Here is a 16,019-nt window from a genome sequence, read left to right as displayed (position 1 = left end):
GTTACATCCATGTAAACCCTAATACCCATGTCTCTTCATTTCCATGAGATCCATGGGTTAAAGCTCCATGGAGTATCCATGGACTTTCCATGCAAACCTAGCCCATTCCAAATAAGCATTAGCCCACACTATATAAATATAGAAGTCCATATTTAATTCGTAATATCTTTGATCTCTAAATTAATCCTAGATTAATTATAGATCAATACTAATTAAATAATATGATCTTATATTAATATATTAGAACTTATAATATATTAATAAATCATAACTTGTACTATTCTGAAAAGATTATCCATAAATTGTTCGGGTGAAGTGCAACCCAAATGGACCATGTCGGGTCGGGTCAAGTACATACCAAATATAGTTATGGACTTAGACACTATATCCAACAGTTACTATGAGTTGGTTATACATTGATTTCATGAACACGCATTGGTAATTCGATGTTATAAAACATGCCTTTGTGTATGATTTAACAAGTAGTAGAACAAGCCATATGAGTCGAAGTTTATCCATTCCTTTTACCTTCGGGATAAAAGCGATATCTGTGGGCCCCTCGACGATTTAGTGATGACACCCCAAAGTGCTTGGCCAAGCCAGCACTGATTTGATTTGTTCAATTAGCCAGTCATCATAAATCGGAAATCGGGAAACAACAAATGGATAGAGAGAATGATTTTAATCCGTGTCTCAGTCCATATGATATCTAGAATGGAGGAATATATGATCCCTTATCTGATGGATGCGTCATTGTTTTGTTCAGAGTTCAATGACAGTAGCTTTTAAGAGCTAAGATTGCTAGTCGAGTTTTGAAGTGATACACAATAATAGGTTTAGACTTATCCAAGTGGGAGACTGTTGGATTAGTGTCTAAGTCCATAACTATATTTGGTATGTACTTGACCCGATTGGCATGGTCCATTTGGTTTGCATGACATCATGCATTTGGATAGACTAAAATGAGAGAAATAACACTTAAGTTTTATTAATATATTATAAGTTCTAATATATTTAATAAGATTATTTAATTAATATTGATCAAGAATTAATTAAGTGATCAAAAGGAGACTAATTAAATATATGGGTTGATTGTGTAAATCATCCATACTTGTATAGTGGGCTAATGCTCCTTGGATTATCAAGTTGGGCTAAAACCAATAGGATGCTCCATGGTGTTTTTGTACCCATGGATCATGGATATGAAAGGCCATTACAATTAGGGTTTACATGGTGTAACCCTAATTGTGACACACTATAAAAGCATCTTATTCTTTGCAAAAATCGGGCTCTATGAACGAATGGTGAGGGCTAGCTGATTTCATGAAGTGTCTCATTTCTCTCAAGTTATTCTAAGTGTATTTGATGTTGTGTGAACCATTTGAGGTGTCACACTTGGGGAACTAGGCTCTTGAGCTCCATGGAATCAAGCTACATCAGTAACGTATGTATTTTATCTAGTTTTGTTATACTAGTACTTATGATTGTATGTAATACCTTGAAATATTCATGTTTGCATGTATAATAGAGAAAACATAGATCCAAGGTATTTAGGGTTGCAGGTACACTTAGGGGTGTTCGAATACCCTAAACCCAACATAAAGAGTTGTCAAATACACACGAATGTAATGCATTCCAAATCAGGACATTGGAAGGCATGTAACACAAGGATTTTCCAACCACTAGGCTTAAATGCATAGAACCATAGTATAATTCATCTTCTAGTAACTTTTACTAACAAGGCAGGTACTTGTCAATATATAGGGCATGCTGGTGTATTAAGGTGTCCTTAGAGGATCAATTGTGACATGGTTTCATAATCACTAAGTTAATCATAAAACACAATACTTAAGTACTCTCCCTTCTTTTCAGATTGGAGAAACTTTTATCTTTCTGCCTAATTGATTCTTCCTATTCGTTTTGCCATACATTGAAACTTTTCAATGATTCAGAATTACACTTAATTTTGTAAGCACAACCATATTTACTGAACTTTTAGCAAATCATGACGAATATTTTTATCGTTCTTTGTGGTGGACTTGACCAATGCACAACAATGTGTTCTAGATCTCCTAGTCCTTCACTTGACTTACATACTTATGTAAACAAAGAATTAGTCTTAATTTCCCAAATACGAAGGTTCTCATCCATCATACAATACAAGTCGCATGATTCCAAGTTTCTGTCAAAGTGAAACTTGGGTGATGAGAATCTTCCTTATTTGGTAAATTTCTAACACTACCACAAATAACATAACTAAGAATCACATCCATTTTCAATATTGCTAACAATAAAAACATACAAACATCAATTTTCACAAAAGTCATTGCAAGGATATATACAAATAAGACAAAAATCAAAATTTATTTTATAAAAATGCGGAAAAACTTTTGTCCTTACAACGCAATTACAAATGAAAACTTTGTTACTAAATGTTTCAAAGCAATCTATCGTAACTCTTAAATAGCAGCTCAAAAATCCGATCTTCGAACCATGTGATCGAAATCCATTTCTTGGCTCACTCTTCCTTTAAGCTTCCTTTCCTTTCCTACAGAACATCAGAATGTAATCTTATCACATCATGTATTAAGAATCTACAAATAGGAACTTAATAGAGTTAGATAGTGAATTTTACCTGAAGTAGAGTCATACATCTTGACTCTCCCATCTTCGCGATCCTTCAGGTAGATAAGGCAGCTTCGCATCCAATGCCCATTCTCTTGGTAGTAGAAACAAACGAACTCTTTCGGAATAACACATGGGACAATCTCAGATTCACCCTTTCTCTTTACCATCCGGTCAAACGGTTTGATATTGGCTAATCCCTTTCCATTGGGGAGAGAAGATTTTTCTGGACTTCCAATGTTGTCATCTTCGATATCCATGGATGTTTGGGAAGTTGATTTACCAGTCAAATTGCTCTACCAGTGCGCCAAATCATTGTTGATTCCGCAATAATAATCAAATAGGTACGATCAATGAGGGTCACGTCATGGTCCATCATATAGTAATCTTTAATGAACTCACTATATGTAACGCCCGTAGATCCGGGCTAGTCAATTTAGACGTAATTGGGATCGAAAATGACTTTTCGAAAAAAATTATTTAGACTAAGTAATCTTAACCAATTTGTAGAATATGTCACAAGGTTTCCGTACATATAAAGAGCGTCGAAATCCGAGTTTTAACGAAGAAGTTATGACCCGTCGAAGTTTCGCGATGGAACCGACACGGCACCGGGAAGCATAAATAGTGATTTTACGATGGAGGAATTTTTAGCCATAGTGATCTAAACGAAAGTTGTAGAATATGTTAAACCGAGAAAATCCATAAAAAGAACGCCCAAATCTGACTTCGTATGAAGAAGTTATGATTTTTCTAAGATTCGGCTTAACAGTGCACGACCCGAAACTCGAATTTTAGTTTGAGTGGTTTTTGGCTTACGTGACTTAAATGAGAGTTGAAGATATCATTAATAGGAACTTAACAGTAAAAAGACAGACGAAAACAGAGTCCGTATGAAGGAGTTACGAATTATTCGCGGTCATTTAACAATCTAAACGCCTCGTACTGTTAAATTTAAGATCGGTCAAGAATTAGCCGACGAAGTCAAAATGAAAGTTGTAGATATTATTTTTAACTACGTGTGGATATAAAGAACGTCAAAAACGGATGTCGTATGTGAAAGTTACGGATTTTAGAAGTCGGAAGTCTGTTGTGCGAAAATGGGTGATGTGGCACAATCTTGGCCATTGCTTTCTCCCCAAGTCTTGCCACTAGATGGTGACATGTGGCACCACGTTCAGCCATTTTCACCCTATAAATAGAACCTCTGCTACCCTCATTTTCTTCACACCTTTCTCATTCTTTCTTCTCTTTACTCTCTCTCTCTAGAACCTCTCTCTAGCCCCGAAACCCCCCGAAAAGCCTAGGTAACCTCCCTAGCACGAGGCGGAAGCCCCTGAGTGCTCAATGGCTCCGAGAAGAAGAGCTTTTCTGCATGGGAATGCTGCTCCAAGCAAAGCCTGGTTTTCTATACAACCTGCTGTAAGTGAGCTACGCCTACGCTATTTTTAATATAGCTTTTATTTAATTATATTAACGTTATTAAGAACATATAATAAGTAATTGGGCTATTATTATGGGTTATATAAGTATTATTTAACGGTTATATAATAGTAATAATAGCTAGACTATTAATTAGTCTCGGTGAATAATAGACTAAACTCTAGTGGTAATAATACTAAGTTTCGTCGAATGAATTTTTTTTTTCAAGAAGTGAAGCGCTGCCTGAGTTCGAAATCACCACCTTTTCAAGTGAGTGCATAGTTACTTTCATCTTACACATATATATGAAGTATTTTATATAAATTACGTGCTATGTGTGCATATTATCTGAGTACTTGTTGTCTATGCTAAATGAACGATTTTATACATGTTTTAAATGATTTAAACTGTATATGTATTTTATATCTACGATAATGTTGGGGTAAACATGGGTAGATATAATAGATGAAATATGAGTTGAATGATGAGTTGAGAGGTGTTATAGACCACGAGGTGAGGGTGAGAGGTGGACGATGTGAGAAGCCTTTTTCCCAAATGATGGCCCCGTCATTCAGCAAAGTATGGATGACAACCACAGACTATTCTAGACAGTCCAGTGGAACACTAGCAGGCTCGCAACCTGTAGGTGCTGTGAACGATGTGTTCACCCGGTGTACACTAAACCCTGGTGTTCATACAGACTTGATGCCTAAACACTGGTGATCATGCAGACTTGATGCCTAAACCATGGTGATCATGCCGACTTGATGCCTAAACCTTGGTGATCATGCATACTTGATGCCTAAACTCTGGCGACTATGCAGACTTAGTGCCCGTTGTGTAAACCGTGACAACGATGGACTTTGTGCCGATTCCTTAGGATTATCCTGAGGAATGAATGAACGAGGAATAACTGATTCTTAGGGTAGATCCTTAAGATTAAAGAAGATAATGGGGATGGGTAATTGGGTTGATTGTTTGATTGTTTAAATAGAATAATTATATTATTGTGGGTTGAAAACCCTATGTACTCACCAGGTTTCCCAACCTGACCCACTCAGTTTATTTATATCACAGGTGTTGATATGAAGTCACATTACACTGAGAGATTAAAGAGATGTAGATCACTAGTGTAAATAAATGTAAGTTCTGTTTATGCTTATGTTTCTGTATTGACGATGACATCCCAAACGTTTTAAAATGAATAAAAATACATTTCTTCGAAAATATTTTGATAACGTATTTATCGTATTTTTCTAGGAACACATTCCGCAACATTTTTATGAAAAGAAGTACTCTGATTTTTATAAAGCATAAACAAAATCGGTCTTTTTTGGCCGTAAAAATGGGGATGTCACAGTTGGTATCAGAGCATTAATTTAAGCGAATTAGGAATTTGTAGGAAATTTCTAGACTTAAACTTAGAATGCTAAGCGATGATTGTGAGGTAGCACTAGCTTATTTTAGGAATGACGCTTAAATTGCTTTTGCGTGCTAAATGATTTGTTATGCTACAGTTTGATCGGATCTATGGTCTGTTGCCGACCGGATCTGGAAACCTTATGTGTTTAGGATTCTAAACGTACGAATACAATATTAGAACTAGCATATAAACATTTCGGAGTGATAAAGATGATTTAAACATCAATCCTAAACAATGATCTAGATTCACCTTATTCGGTGTATAGATAAAGATGGCAAGGACCCGTAGCGGAAACGTGAATACAAATAGGAACCGAAACCAACCCCCAGTGATTGAGCAAATACCGGTTGTGGTAGCTACTGCTGAGCCAATAACGATGGCCGAAGTGCAAGCGATGATCCAGGCGATGTTGGATCGTCAAATGGAGGAAACCAGACGTTTGCTCCAGCAAACTTGAGAGGAAGCGACCATACTGATCGAACAGCCCGAGTTGAATGAAGGGCAGATTGAGGAGGGAAACTACAGTGGGACCGTTGGTCAAGCCAACCCACCGATAGTTAGGCAAAACCACCAGGACGGAGGAAATGACGGACGTGGATGCAAATACAAGGATTTCATGGCGTCCAAACCACCGAGTCTATCTGGAAGCCCGATGCCGGTGGAAGTCATGAACTGGATCTCCTAGATGGAGACGATGTTTGAGAGTTGCGAGTGTAGCAACAGGCAAAAGACCGCTCCCGCGGTTCCTCTGTTGAAATCTGGAGTACTAAGCTGGTGGAAGCTACTAGCTGATTCGATGCCCAAAGGAGAAGCGAGCAAGATGTCGTGGGAAGATTTTCTGGTGCAGTTAAAAATGCAGTACTGCTCTGAGCAGGATCTTCTGGAGATCAACAATGAGTTCCTGAATCTAAAGAAGGGAAGGATGAGTGTCATCGAGTATGCTGCAAGTTTTACGGAGAAAATGAAGCTTGTTCCTTACCTAGTCCCAACTGAACTCTCCAAGGTTAACAAGTTTGCCCATGGATTACCAGCAGACTTTGGTCCAATGGTTAAGCAAACAACCACTTTGAAAGCTGCCATCTAGGCAGCCAAGAATGTTGAGACCCAGATTATGGAAAAAGGTCTGGAGAGAGCTGAAGTTGGCGAGAAAAGGAAGCATGAAAGATCTTCAAAATCCAACAAAGAAGGGAAATTCTCAAAGAATGAAGAAGGAGGAGGAGGAGGTGAAACCAAGTGGTGCGAGAAGTGTAAAAAGAAGCACATCGGGAGATGTGGCAAGGATGTGACTTGCTACAAATATGGAAAGACAGGGCATTACGCCAGCAAGTGTGCATCCAACAAGAAGGTGTGTTATGGATGTAACAAAGAAGGGCATATTTCTAGGGACTGCCCGAGAAAAAATAAAGCAGCAAGACCAGAAACGCAACCAAGGCCAAGGGCATTTCACATGATCCTCGACGAAGCAGAAAACCATGCGAGGAATCAAGGATGAGGACTTCATATTTGAAGATCAAGTTATGTAGTAGCCATAGTATCATATGATGTAGCCTATTAGAGGCATAGTCTAGGGTGAACTTGAACACCTATGTAATAGTTTCAAGAAATAATAAAGCCCTCGTTTTGTTATCTGATGTGTTAAACTGTTATGTCATTTTTCCTGTATGGTGACTTGGAAAATTGTGAGACAATACTTGGGACGAGTATGAGTAGGTGTGAAAGGTAGTAGATGCATATACTACCGGAAGCACATGACTCACACTTGGATCAGGGAAAGTCACAAGGTTACCAAGAAGCCAATAATTGAGTCTATTTTATTCAAGCATGTCGTTACCATCGTTTCGGTAATGACTAAGAAGATTGTTGTTATTCTGACCCTCGTGGTCATATCAAATTGAGTCCAAATACGATGAGTATGTTACATGGTTTAGAGAACCAAGTTCGATGTAGCATCTAACTTAAAACAAAAGATTGAAATGAAAGCTAACCCAGGGCGATTAGTAGAAGTATCGTGATGATTGTTAAAGAAGTTGGTAGCTAGAAATGCTACATATTGAAATGTGATTGTATCACATTAGAACATGAAGGAAGGTATACTATGTTTTGGAGTTTGACTGTAAGAGACCTAAGTCTAAAGCGTTGCAACATACGATGATAGGTCATTAGAATATGACACATAGAACCATAGTAGTAATAAAAGAACTTATCTCAAGTTCGTATCCAGTAAGGATCGAGATTGTCACTTGAAGGTCATAATTTGGAGTCTAGCCTGAGGTAGAGAGCAGGTGCACGATCGAGTACTGCTTACAGTCAATGAGTCTAAGAGATAGACTTGAAGGAATATAGAAGTTATAATTATAACCTAGGATGAAGAGATGACGTATGGAGTCATTATACGAGCCTTGTTTCGTTGATGATTTCGGGACGTAATCATCCTAAGGGGGAGATAATTGTAACGCCCGTAGATCCGGGCTAGTCAATTTAAAGGTAATTGGGATCGAAAATGACTTTTCAACAAAAGATTATTTAGAATAAATAATCTTACCCAAGTTGTAGAATATGTCACAAGGTTTCCGTACATATAAAGAGCGTCGAAATCTGAGTTATAACGAAGAAGTTATGACCCGTCGAAGTTTCGCGACGGAACCGGCACGGCACCGGGAAGCGTAAATAGTGATTTTACGATGGAGGACTTTTTAGACTTAGTGATCTAAACAAAAGTCGTAGAATATGTTAACAGTGCACGGTCCGAAACTCGAATTTTAGTTCGAGTGGTTTTTGGCTTACGTGACTTAAATGAGAGTTGAAGATCTCATTAATAGGAACTTAACAGTAAAAATACAGACGAAAACAGAGTCCGTATGAAGGAGTTATGAATTCTCCGCAATCATTTAACAGTCTAAACGCCTCGTACTGTTAAATTTAAGATCGGTCGAGAATTAGCCGACGAAGTCAAAATGGAAGTTGTAGATACTATTTTTACCTACGTGTGGATATAAAGAACGTCAAAAACGGAGGTCGTATGTGAAAGTTACAGATTTTAGAAGTCGGAAGTGTGCTGTGCGAAAATGGGTGATGTGGCACAATCTTGGCCATTGCTTTCTCCCCAAGTCTTGCCACTAGATGGTGACATGTGGCACCAAGTTCAGCCATTTTCACCCTTTAAATAGAACCTCTGCTACCCTCATTTTCTTCACACCTTTCTCATTCTTTCTTCTCTTTACTCTCTCTCTCTCTAGAACCTCTCTCTAGCCCTGAAACCCCCCGAAAAGCCTAGGGAACCTCCCTAGTACGAGGCGGAAGCCCCTGAGTGCTCAACGGCTCCGAGAAGAAGAGCTTTTCCGCATGGGAATGCTGCTCCAAGCAAAGCCTGGTTTTCTATACAACCTGCTGTAAGTGAGCTACGCCTACGCTATTTTTAATATAGCTTTTATTTAATTATATTAACGTTATTAAGAACATATAATAAGTAATTGGGCTATTATTATGGGTTATATAATAGTATTTAACGGTTATATAATAGTAATAATAGCTAGACTATTAATTAGTCTCGGTGAATAATAGACTAAACTCTAGTGGTAATAATACTAAGTTTCGTCGAATGAATTTTTTTTTTCAAGAAGTGAAGCACTGCCTGAGTTCGAAATCACCACCTTTTCAAGTGAGTGCATAGTTACTTTCATCTTACACATATATATATGAAGTATTTTATATAAATTACGTGCTATGTGTGCATATTATCTGAGTAATTGTTGTCTATGCTAAATGAACGATTTTATACATGTTTTAAATGATTTAAACTATATATGTATTTTATATCTACGATAATGTTGGTGTAAACATGGGTAGATATAATAGATGAAATATGAGTTGAATGATGAGTTGAGAGGTGTTATAGACCACGAGGTGAGGGTGAGAGGTGGACGATGTGAGAAACCTTTTTCCCAAATGATGGCCCCGTCATTCAGCAAAGTATGGATGACAACCACAGACTATTCTAGACAGTCCAGTGGAACACTAGCAGGCTCGCAACCTGTAGGTGCTGTGAACGATGTGTTCACCCGGTGTACACTAAACCCTGGTGTTCATACAGACTTGATGCCTAAACACTGGTGATCATGCAGACTTGATGCCTAAACCATGGTGATCATGCCGACTTGATGCCTAAACCTTGGTGATCATGCATACTTGATGCCTAAACTCTGGCGACTATGCAGACTTAGTGCCCGTTGTGTAAACCGTGGCAACGATGGACTTTGTGCCGATTCCTTAGGATTATCCTTAGGAATGAATGAACGAGGAATAACTGATTCTTAGGGTAGATCCTTAAGATTAAAGAAGATAATGGGGATGGGTAATTGGGTTGATTGTTTGATTGTTTAAATAGAATAATTATATTATTGTGGGTTGAAAACCCTATGTACTCACCAGGTTTCCCAACCTGACCCACTCAGTTTATTTATATCACAGGTGTTGATATGAAGTCACATTACAATGAGAGATTAAAGGGATGTAGATCACTAGTGTAAATAAATGTAAGTTCTGTTTATGCTTATGTTTCTGTATTGACGATGACATCCCAAACGTTTTAAAATGAATAAAATACGTTTGTTCGAAAATATTTTGATAACGTATTTATCGTATTTTTCTAGGAATACATTCCGCAACATTTTTATGAAAAGAAGTACTTTGATTTTTATAAAGCATAAACAAAATCGGTCTTTTTTGGCCGTGAAAATGGGGATGTCATACTATATGAGTCAGGAAGTGATTGAAGAACCAAGTCAACAACCAACTTCCTTGAGACATTGACACCTAACATTCCCAACTTGTCAATATGTAACATCATCTCCAAGACGTGAGCACATATAGACTTTCCATCTTCGTGTTTGCTTGCCAATAGGGCTTGAGTGACCTTGAACTTTTCAAGTCGACGAACACGTTGGTCAGGGAGAATTATTGGAGGAGGTGGAGGAAGTGAAGCATGGTTTCCATTTCCATGATCCAATTGTGGAACATCATATTCATGTCGAAAGCTTTTTCCACAGGGCTCGGGAAGACCATAGTTGTTAGATTTCGACATCTACAAAATGGGTGAAAATCAAGTTAATTGATTTAATCCTTAATATAACACCCAAATGAAATATTAAGGCTAGGACCCAACACAATATTCTACAACTTGGAAGAGGGATGCCGCAATCCAACTGCAGAATATTTGAAGGTAGGTAAATGATGATTTACCAATTTCCACCATGAAAAACGAAAATAAAGATTAGGTTTTAAATGAATTGAAACTCCTATATCTTTTGAGATTCATTGAACTTTTCAATGACATTTTTAATCTTGATTATGCCCTTCAAGTTTGTGACTGGGATGTCGAGGATCACAAACAAGGTGTGGATAACCATGCAAATTAGCTTGGTACTCTCGAAGAAGTATATCATCTAATCAATATGTCGGTTAACCACAAACGCTCCATTGATCTATGATAATCTACGAGCTACCCATTGCCATCCTTCATTGGTCCCATATTAGTGTGCCGGTTAACCACACACGCTCCATTAACGACTAACAAAGTGCAATGTGCAATTTCATAGATTAGCACCAAATTCACATTTTTCCTAAACTAACTATGATTTGGGAATTTATCCAGGTGTTTAGTTACTTCGTATTTCATTATACTTATAATGGAAGGTTGCGTCCTATCCTACCCGTTCGGCTAACGACCCTCCATTAGTCAAGGGTGCGGTGGTTAAGAGTGGATACCCAATGACGGTCATTTTCTAGGCCGCTTCCTTAAACACCCCTTATAGACCAGCCTCGTGAATTAGGCCTACTAACGGTAAGACTGACATTTACTTATACATATATAATATTAAACTCTTAATTCTATATTGTTTAAGGGTGTATTTTATACTTTTAAAATACTAAGTGTTTTAATCAAATTTAAAATTTTCGAAAATTAATACTTTTAATTTTAAAATCTTAAATATCAAAACTTTGATTTAATAATTATCCAAAATTAAACGATTAATTTAAATTATTAAATCTTGAAGGATTATCCATTAAATTAAACAATTAGTTTAACCTAATCCCTTTATCCCCTAAAATTCGAAAATTTAGGTTGCGATAATTCAAAGATCTTTATTTATCTATCTAAACAATTAAAGGGATAATTACAAAAGATGGCATTATCCTAATCCCTAAACTCTTGGAACCTTGGGGAATAAGGCATTTTTTAAAACCCTAGGGTTAGAAAACCCTAATTTTAAAATTTATTGCCAAAGGAAAGGTTTCAAGAAACCCTAACAAAATTCGAAAACTAGGGTTTTGGAACCTTAATTTCGAAAATCCAATCCTTAGGGTTTATTAGCCATAAACCCTAATTTTTGAAGTTCTTACTTTTGTATCAAATCCAATTAAAAACAAAAACCAAATACTTTGATACCATTGTTGGGTTTTATACAAACAATCCTATGTGTACATGCAACCCAAATTTTGATCTCTGTTTTCACTATTAGACATACAACAAATGAACACAAAAGAAACCTAGCATGCATCTACTATTTTCGAAAACTATAAATCAAAGAATAGAATACATACCTTTTTTGCTATATAGTAATAACAACTAAATCTTGAAGTTCCTTTGCTATTAAGAACAAGTACCATAAATATAGTACCTTTAATGGCTCACAAACACACTTAAGTGAGAGGATGAATATGAGAGAGAGGAGAAAGGGTAGCTTGCTTCAAAAACGGCTCTTGTAGGGTTTCTCCAAGGGGTGGACGAAATCTAGAGCTTACGGGGTCTATTTATACTTGAGGCTAGCTAGGGTTTCAGGGTGGAAACCCTAATCCCTTAGGTTAGGGCCTAAGCAAGTCCATGGATCTCCTTACATTAGGCCCTTGGACCAAAACTCCTAGATCCTTCTAGGATTTTCGGCCTAGCCCTAATAAAGGTGATCCAATGGCCCAAAGCCTCAACTATCTAATAATTACAAAACAGCCCCTGTACTTTTAATCAGTTCCTTTAATCCCAAAATTAAATCCAAATTAATTTATGATTAAATACTAATTAATAATATGATTCCAAATTAATATATTATTCATATAATATATTAATAAATCAAATTTATGCCCTAATTTATTATTCTTAACAATAAATCTACCTCTCTCCTCAACAGTCAACCTGTCTTGTCACCAGTGTGAAGGCAACCTAAAAGGACCATACTACTATCGGGTCAAGTACATCCCATTTATAGTTATGAGCTTAGACAACTAATCCAACAAGACTCTACACTCGTTATTTAAAATGGAGGGCACTTAGGGGTCAGTAATGCATACCCATTATCCATAGTCTTCTTTTCATGCTCTTCAACATCTTGCGGTTGCACAATCTTCATATCATCTTCCAAATATCATGTCAACTCTCGACAATCAATAATAGGAGATAGATCCATAAACCATAACAAGGGTGTAAAAGAAATATATACAAACGTAAAACATACAAAGTAAATAAAGTAGAGCTGTATAACATAGTTGTTGGCTTCAAATAGGGTCGATCCAAACGTATTTTAGGCCCAGGGCAAGACGAAAAAAGGGCCCCCAAAATTAGATGATGCGAATTATTATTTAATTTTCAAAAACTTATAACCGAAAAAAACATTGTGGCTTAAAGCTATAAATAAATTTTGTTTTTTGTTCAATATTGTGATGTTTATCAATCATCTATACTCTTTTTCATTGCTTTCTACAATAATCATGAGCATGCTCCTAAAAAAAAGAATCATAAACCCAAGAATGTGGTCCTTTTCTCAAAACTTTGAATGATTGTACTTGAACATTTTTTATAAAAATGTCATTTCATGCATGTTATGTAACTATTTTTAACAAAGCACACCACAAGAAAGCACTATAAAAGCACACAAGAAGGAAAAGACACCATTTTACACAATTTAAAAATCAACTAGAGTGATTTCAAACTGATATTAGAAATGTACTATGGGGTTCCACCAATAATTGCAATGCAAGTTTGAAAGAACTTTGTAGCAACAACAGTAAGATAAAGTTGCAGCAACCACAACTGCAAGGGCAATATATTTGAAAAAATGAATGACTACGACAAAAACAAACTTTAACCTTCCAAAGCTAACCAGGGATAGTATTTGAATCATCATCAGTACCCTCAGTGATCTGATAATTTCAATCTATCTCAGTAGTGAGCAGCGATTCAAACGATATCAAACTTTTGATGCTTTATCTACAAATCTGAAACTTGAAATCTTTGATCAGAACCAAGAACGAGAAAGAAAAAAAATCAAAAACAAAATAAACATGAGGAAGAAATAGAAATAAAAATCAAAAGCTTTCATCAAAATTTAAAGATTAACACCTAATGGATTCATAAATCATATTTAGAATACTTCGCAAGAGAATTGAGACTGAGAAGTAGAGAAAGGGAAGGTGAGATGGATTAGGAGAATATAAAATAGTCATGCCGAGAGAGAGGGAAAGAGAGATGATACTTGAATGAGTCTACTAATGTCAATTCACGAGGCCACCATGAATGATTTCGAATTATCGATTCAAGAGATGTCGATTCAGTTCCTGCAATGTGGAATGGTCGATTTGTTAAAGGAGCCCTAGTTACTATTTCTTGTTCTGTTATCCTTCCCACTTCCCAGAGACATAGATGCGTTCCATTTTTAGGGCCCATGTACTATTTTTAATTTCTTAGCCTGAATTTAGGTTGGGATAACTTAAGGCCCTAAGAAAAGTGTACAATAAACTAATTATATATATATATATATATATATATATATATATATATATATATATATATATATATATATGTATATATAGTCCATAGATTTTGGGCTTCCTAAAGGCATGGGCCCTGGACGGTCACCCAGGTTGTCCACCGCCAGGGTCAGACATGTCTTCAAATAAACTATCAATACTAAACGAGCCAACAAAATTAAACAGAAATGATTTTCATGTGAAAATATCATCATGAAAAATTTGGAATGGCTTGGTTTAATTGGTTCTTTTTTTTTTTCTCTTTTTTTATACTAGAAAGCAGCATATGTATGTACATAGACTCAACTTAACTATTTTCAAAAGAAATGAAAATATAACATAAGGTAACACTTTTTACAAAAACTTTTATACAAAACAAAAGTAATTGATTTTTAAAGAACTCTTTGTTTTTTTATAGGGCACACAAACTTGTAAAGATTTGACTTTGAAATTCGCCTTTCATGACTTCGCGGTTTGGACTTAAATGAACAATTTTGTTCAAAATAGCAACAAACTTCTAAATATTTACAACTATTAAACTTTAATGAAAATAACAACCAACGTTAAAAACTATCTTTTGGAAAATTTATTTGAATTCAAAATACACAGATAAATATTGAAAAAGTTGCATAAATCCTAACTTTTTTGTTTTTTGTTTTTTTACCAATCTTTTGAACCAAATGAAGAACATATTTTAGAATTCAAAAAAAATTAAGTACTCTAAACTGAACAATACAAACCATACAAAACAAAGAAAAAAAAAACAAACATATATACAAACAACTAACAAATAAAATCAAGAATGAAACTAGAAAACTAAATGAACTTTTGTGTCATAGTATGCCTTACCGATTCACATAATGATGTGCTCGCGAGTATTTTATAATGACATATGTTTGATTATCACCTGCTGTGACTCAAATTATTTAAGAGGATTTGTTTGTCATAAAACACCTCAATGCACCGCCATAAAGTGAGTTAGCAAATAAATGTGTTCTCAATACTTCTAAAGTTTCAAAAATTAGTGACAAAACATGTAAACGAGGTATAAACAGACAAAACATTCAACTTGACCGTGTATTGTGACAAAAAGTTAAAGGCATCCTAGAGACGTGAAGAAAGAGGAGAGAAAAATGCATGAAAGTGACCCTAAAAACCTAAATGAAAAGGAAAAAAAAATCTTTTTGTGCTTTTATATTTAAAAAAAAATATATGTAATGTAATGCAATGAAATAGATTTCCTTTTTAATGATAATGCAATGGAATTCACCCCTCATGAATCTTAAATATGTGCATCGCCCTCGATGCTTGGGAAGAGAGCGGGACCGACTACTAAGGAGGATCGTGAAGCGGAAACGGAGGAATATATTATGGAGGATATTGTATGGAAATTGTGGATTGTATGGTAGAGGGTGGTGTGGATATTGAGGGTAATAAGATGGTCGTGTAAGTTGACCACCCAAACAAAGCACTCGATGCATGTCAGTCAGAATGGTATCCACATGTTGGTTGTCTCTAAAGTCATATAACTCTTCTCTAAACTCCACCATCTTAGTATATATCTCACAATCACTATTATAAAGTTCAGAATAGTCATGATGCAAATGCCTATTATTGTCATGCAACCTTTGAAACTCTTGCATGTACATTTCATGATTGGGATGCAAGACACGCTCTTGGTGCACCGACGCATCAACATCAGGAATGGGCTCATCCTCATCCTCATCAGAATTAGACTCAGGCTTAGACTCAG

Source organism: Lactuca sativa, chromosome 1 (assembly GCF_002870075.4).
Source record: "Lactuca sativa cultivar Salinas chromosome 1, Lsat_Salinas_v11, whole genome shotgun sequence".
NCBI lineage: Eukaryota > Viridiplantae > Streptophyta > Magnoliopsida > Asterales > Asteraceae > Lactuca > Lactuca sativa.
The sequence above is the reverse complement of the archived record's forward strand: the minus strand, read 5'-3'. Positions refer to the sequence as shown.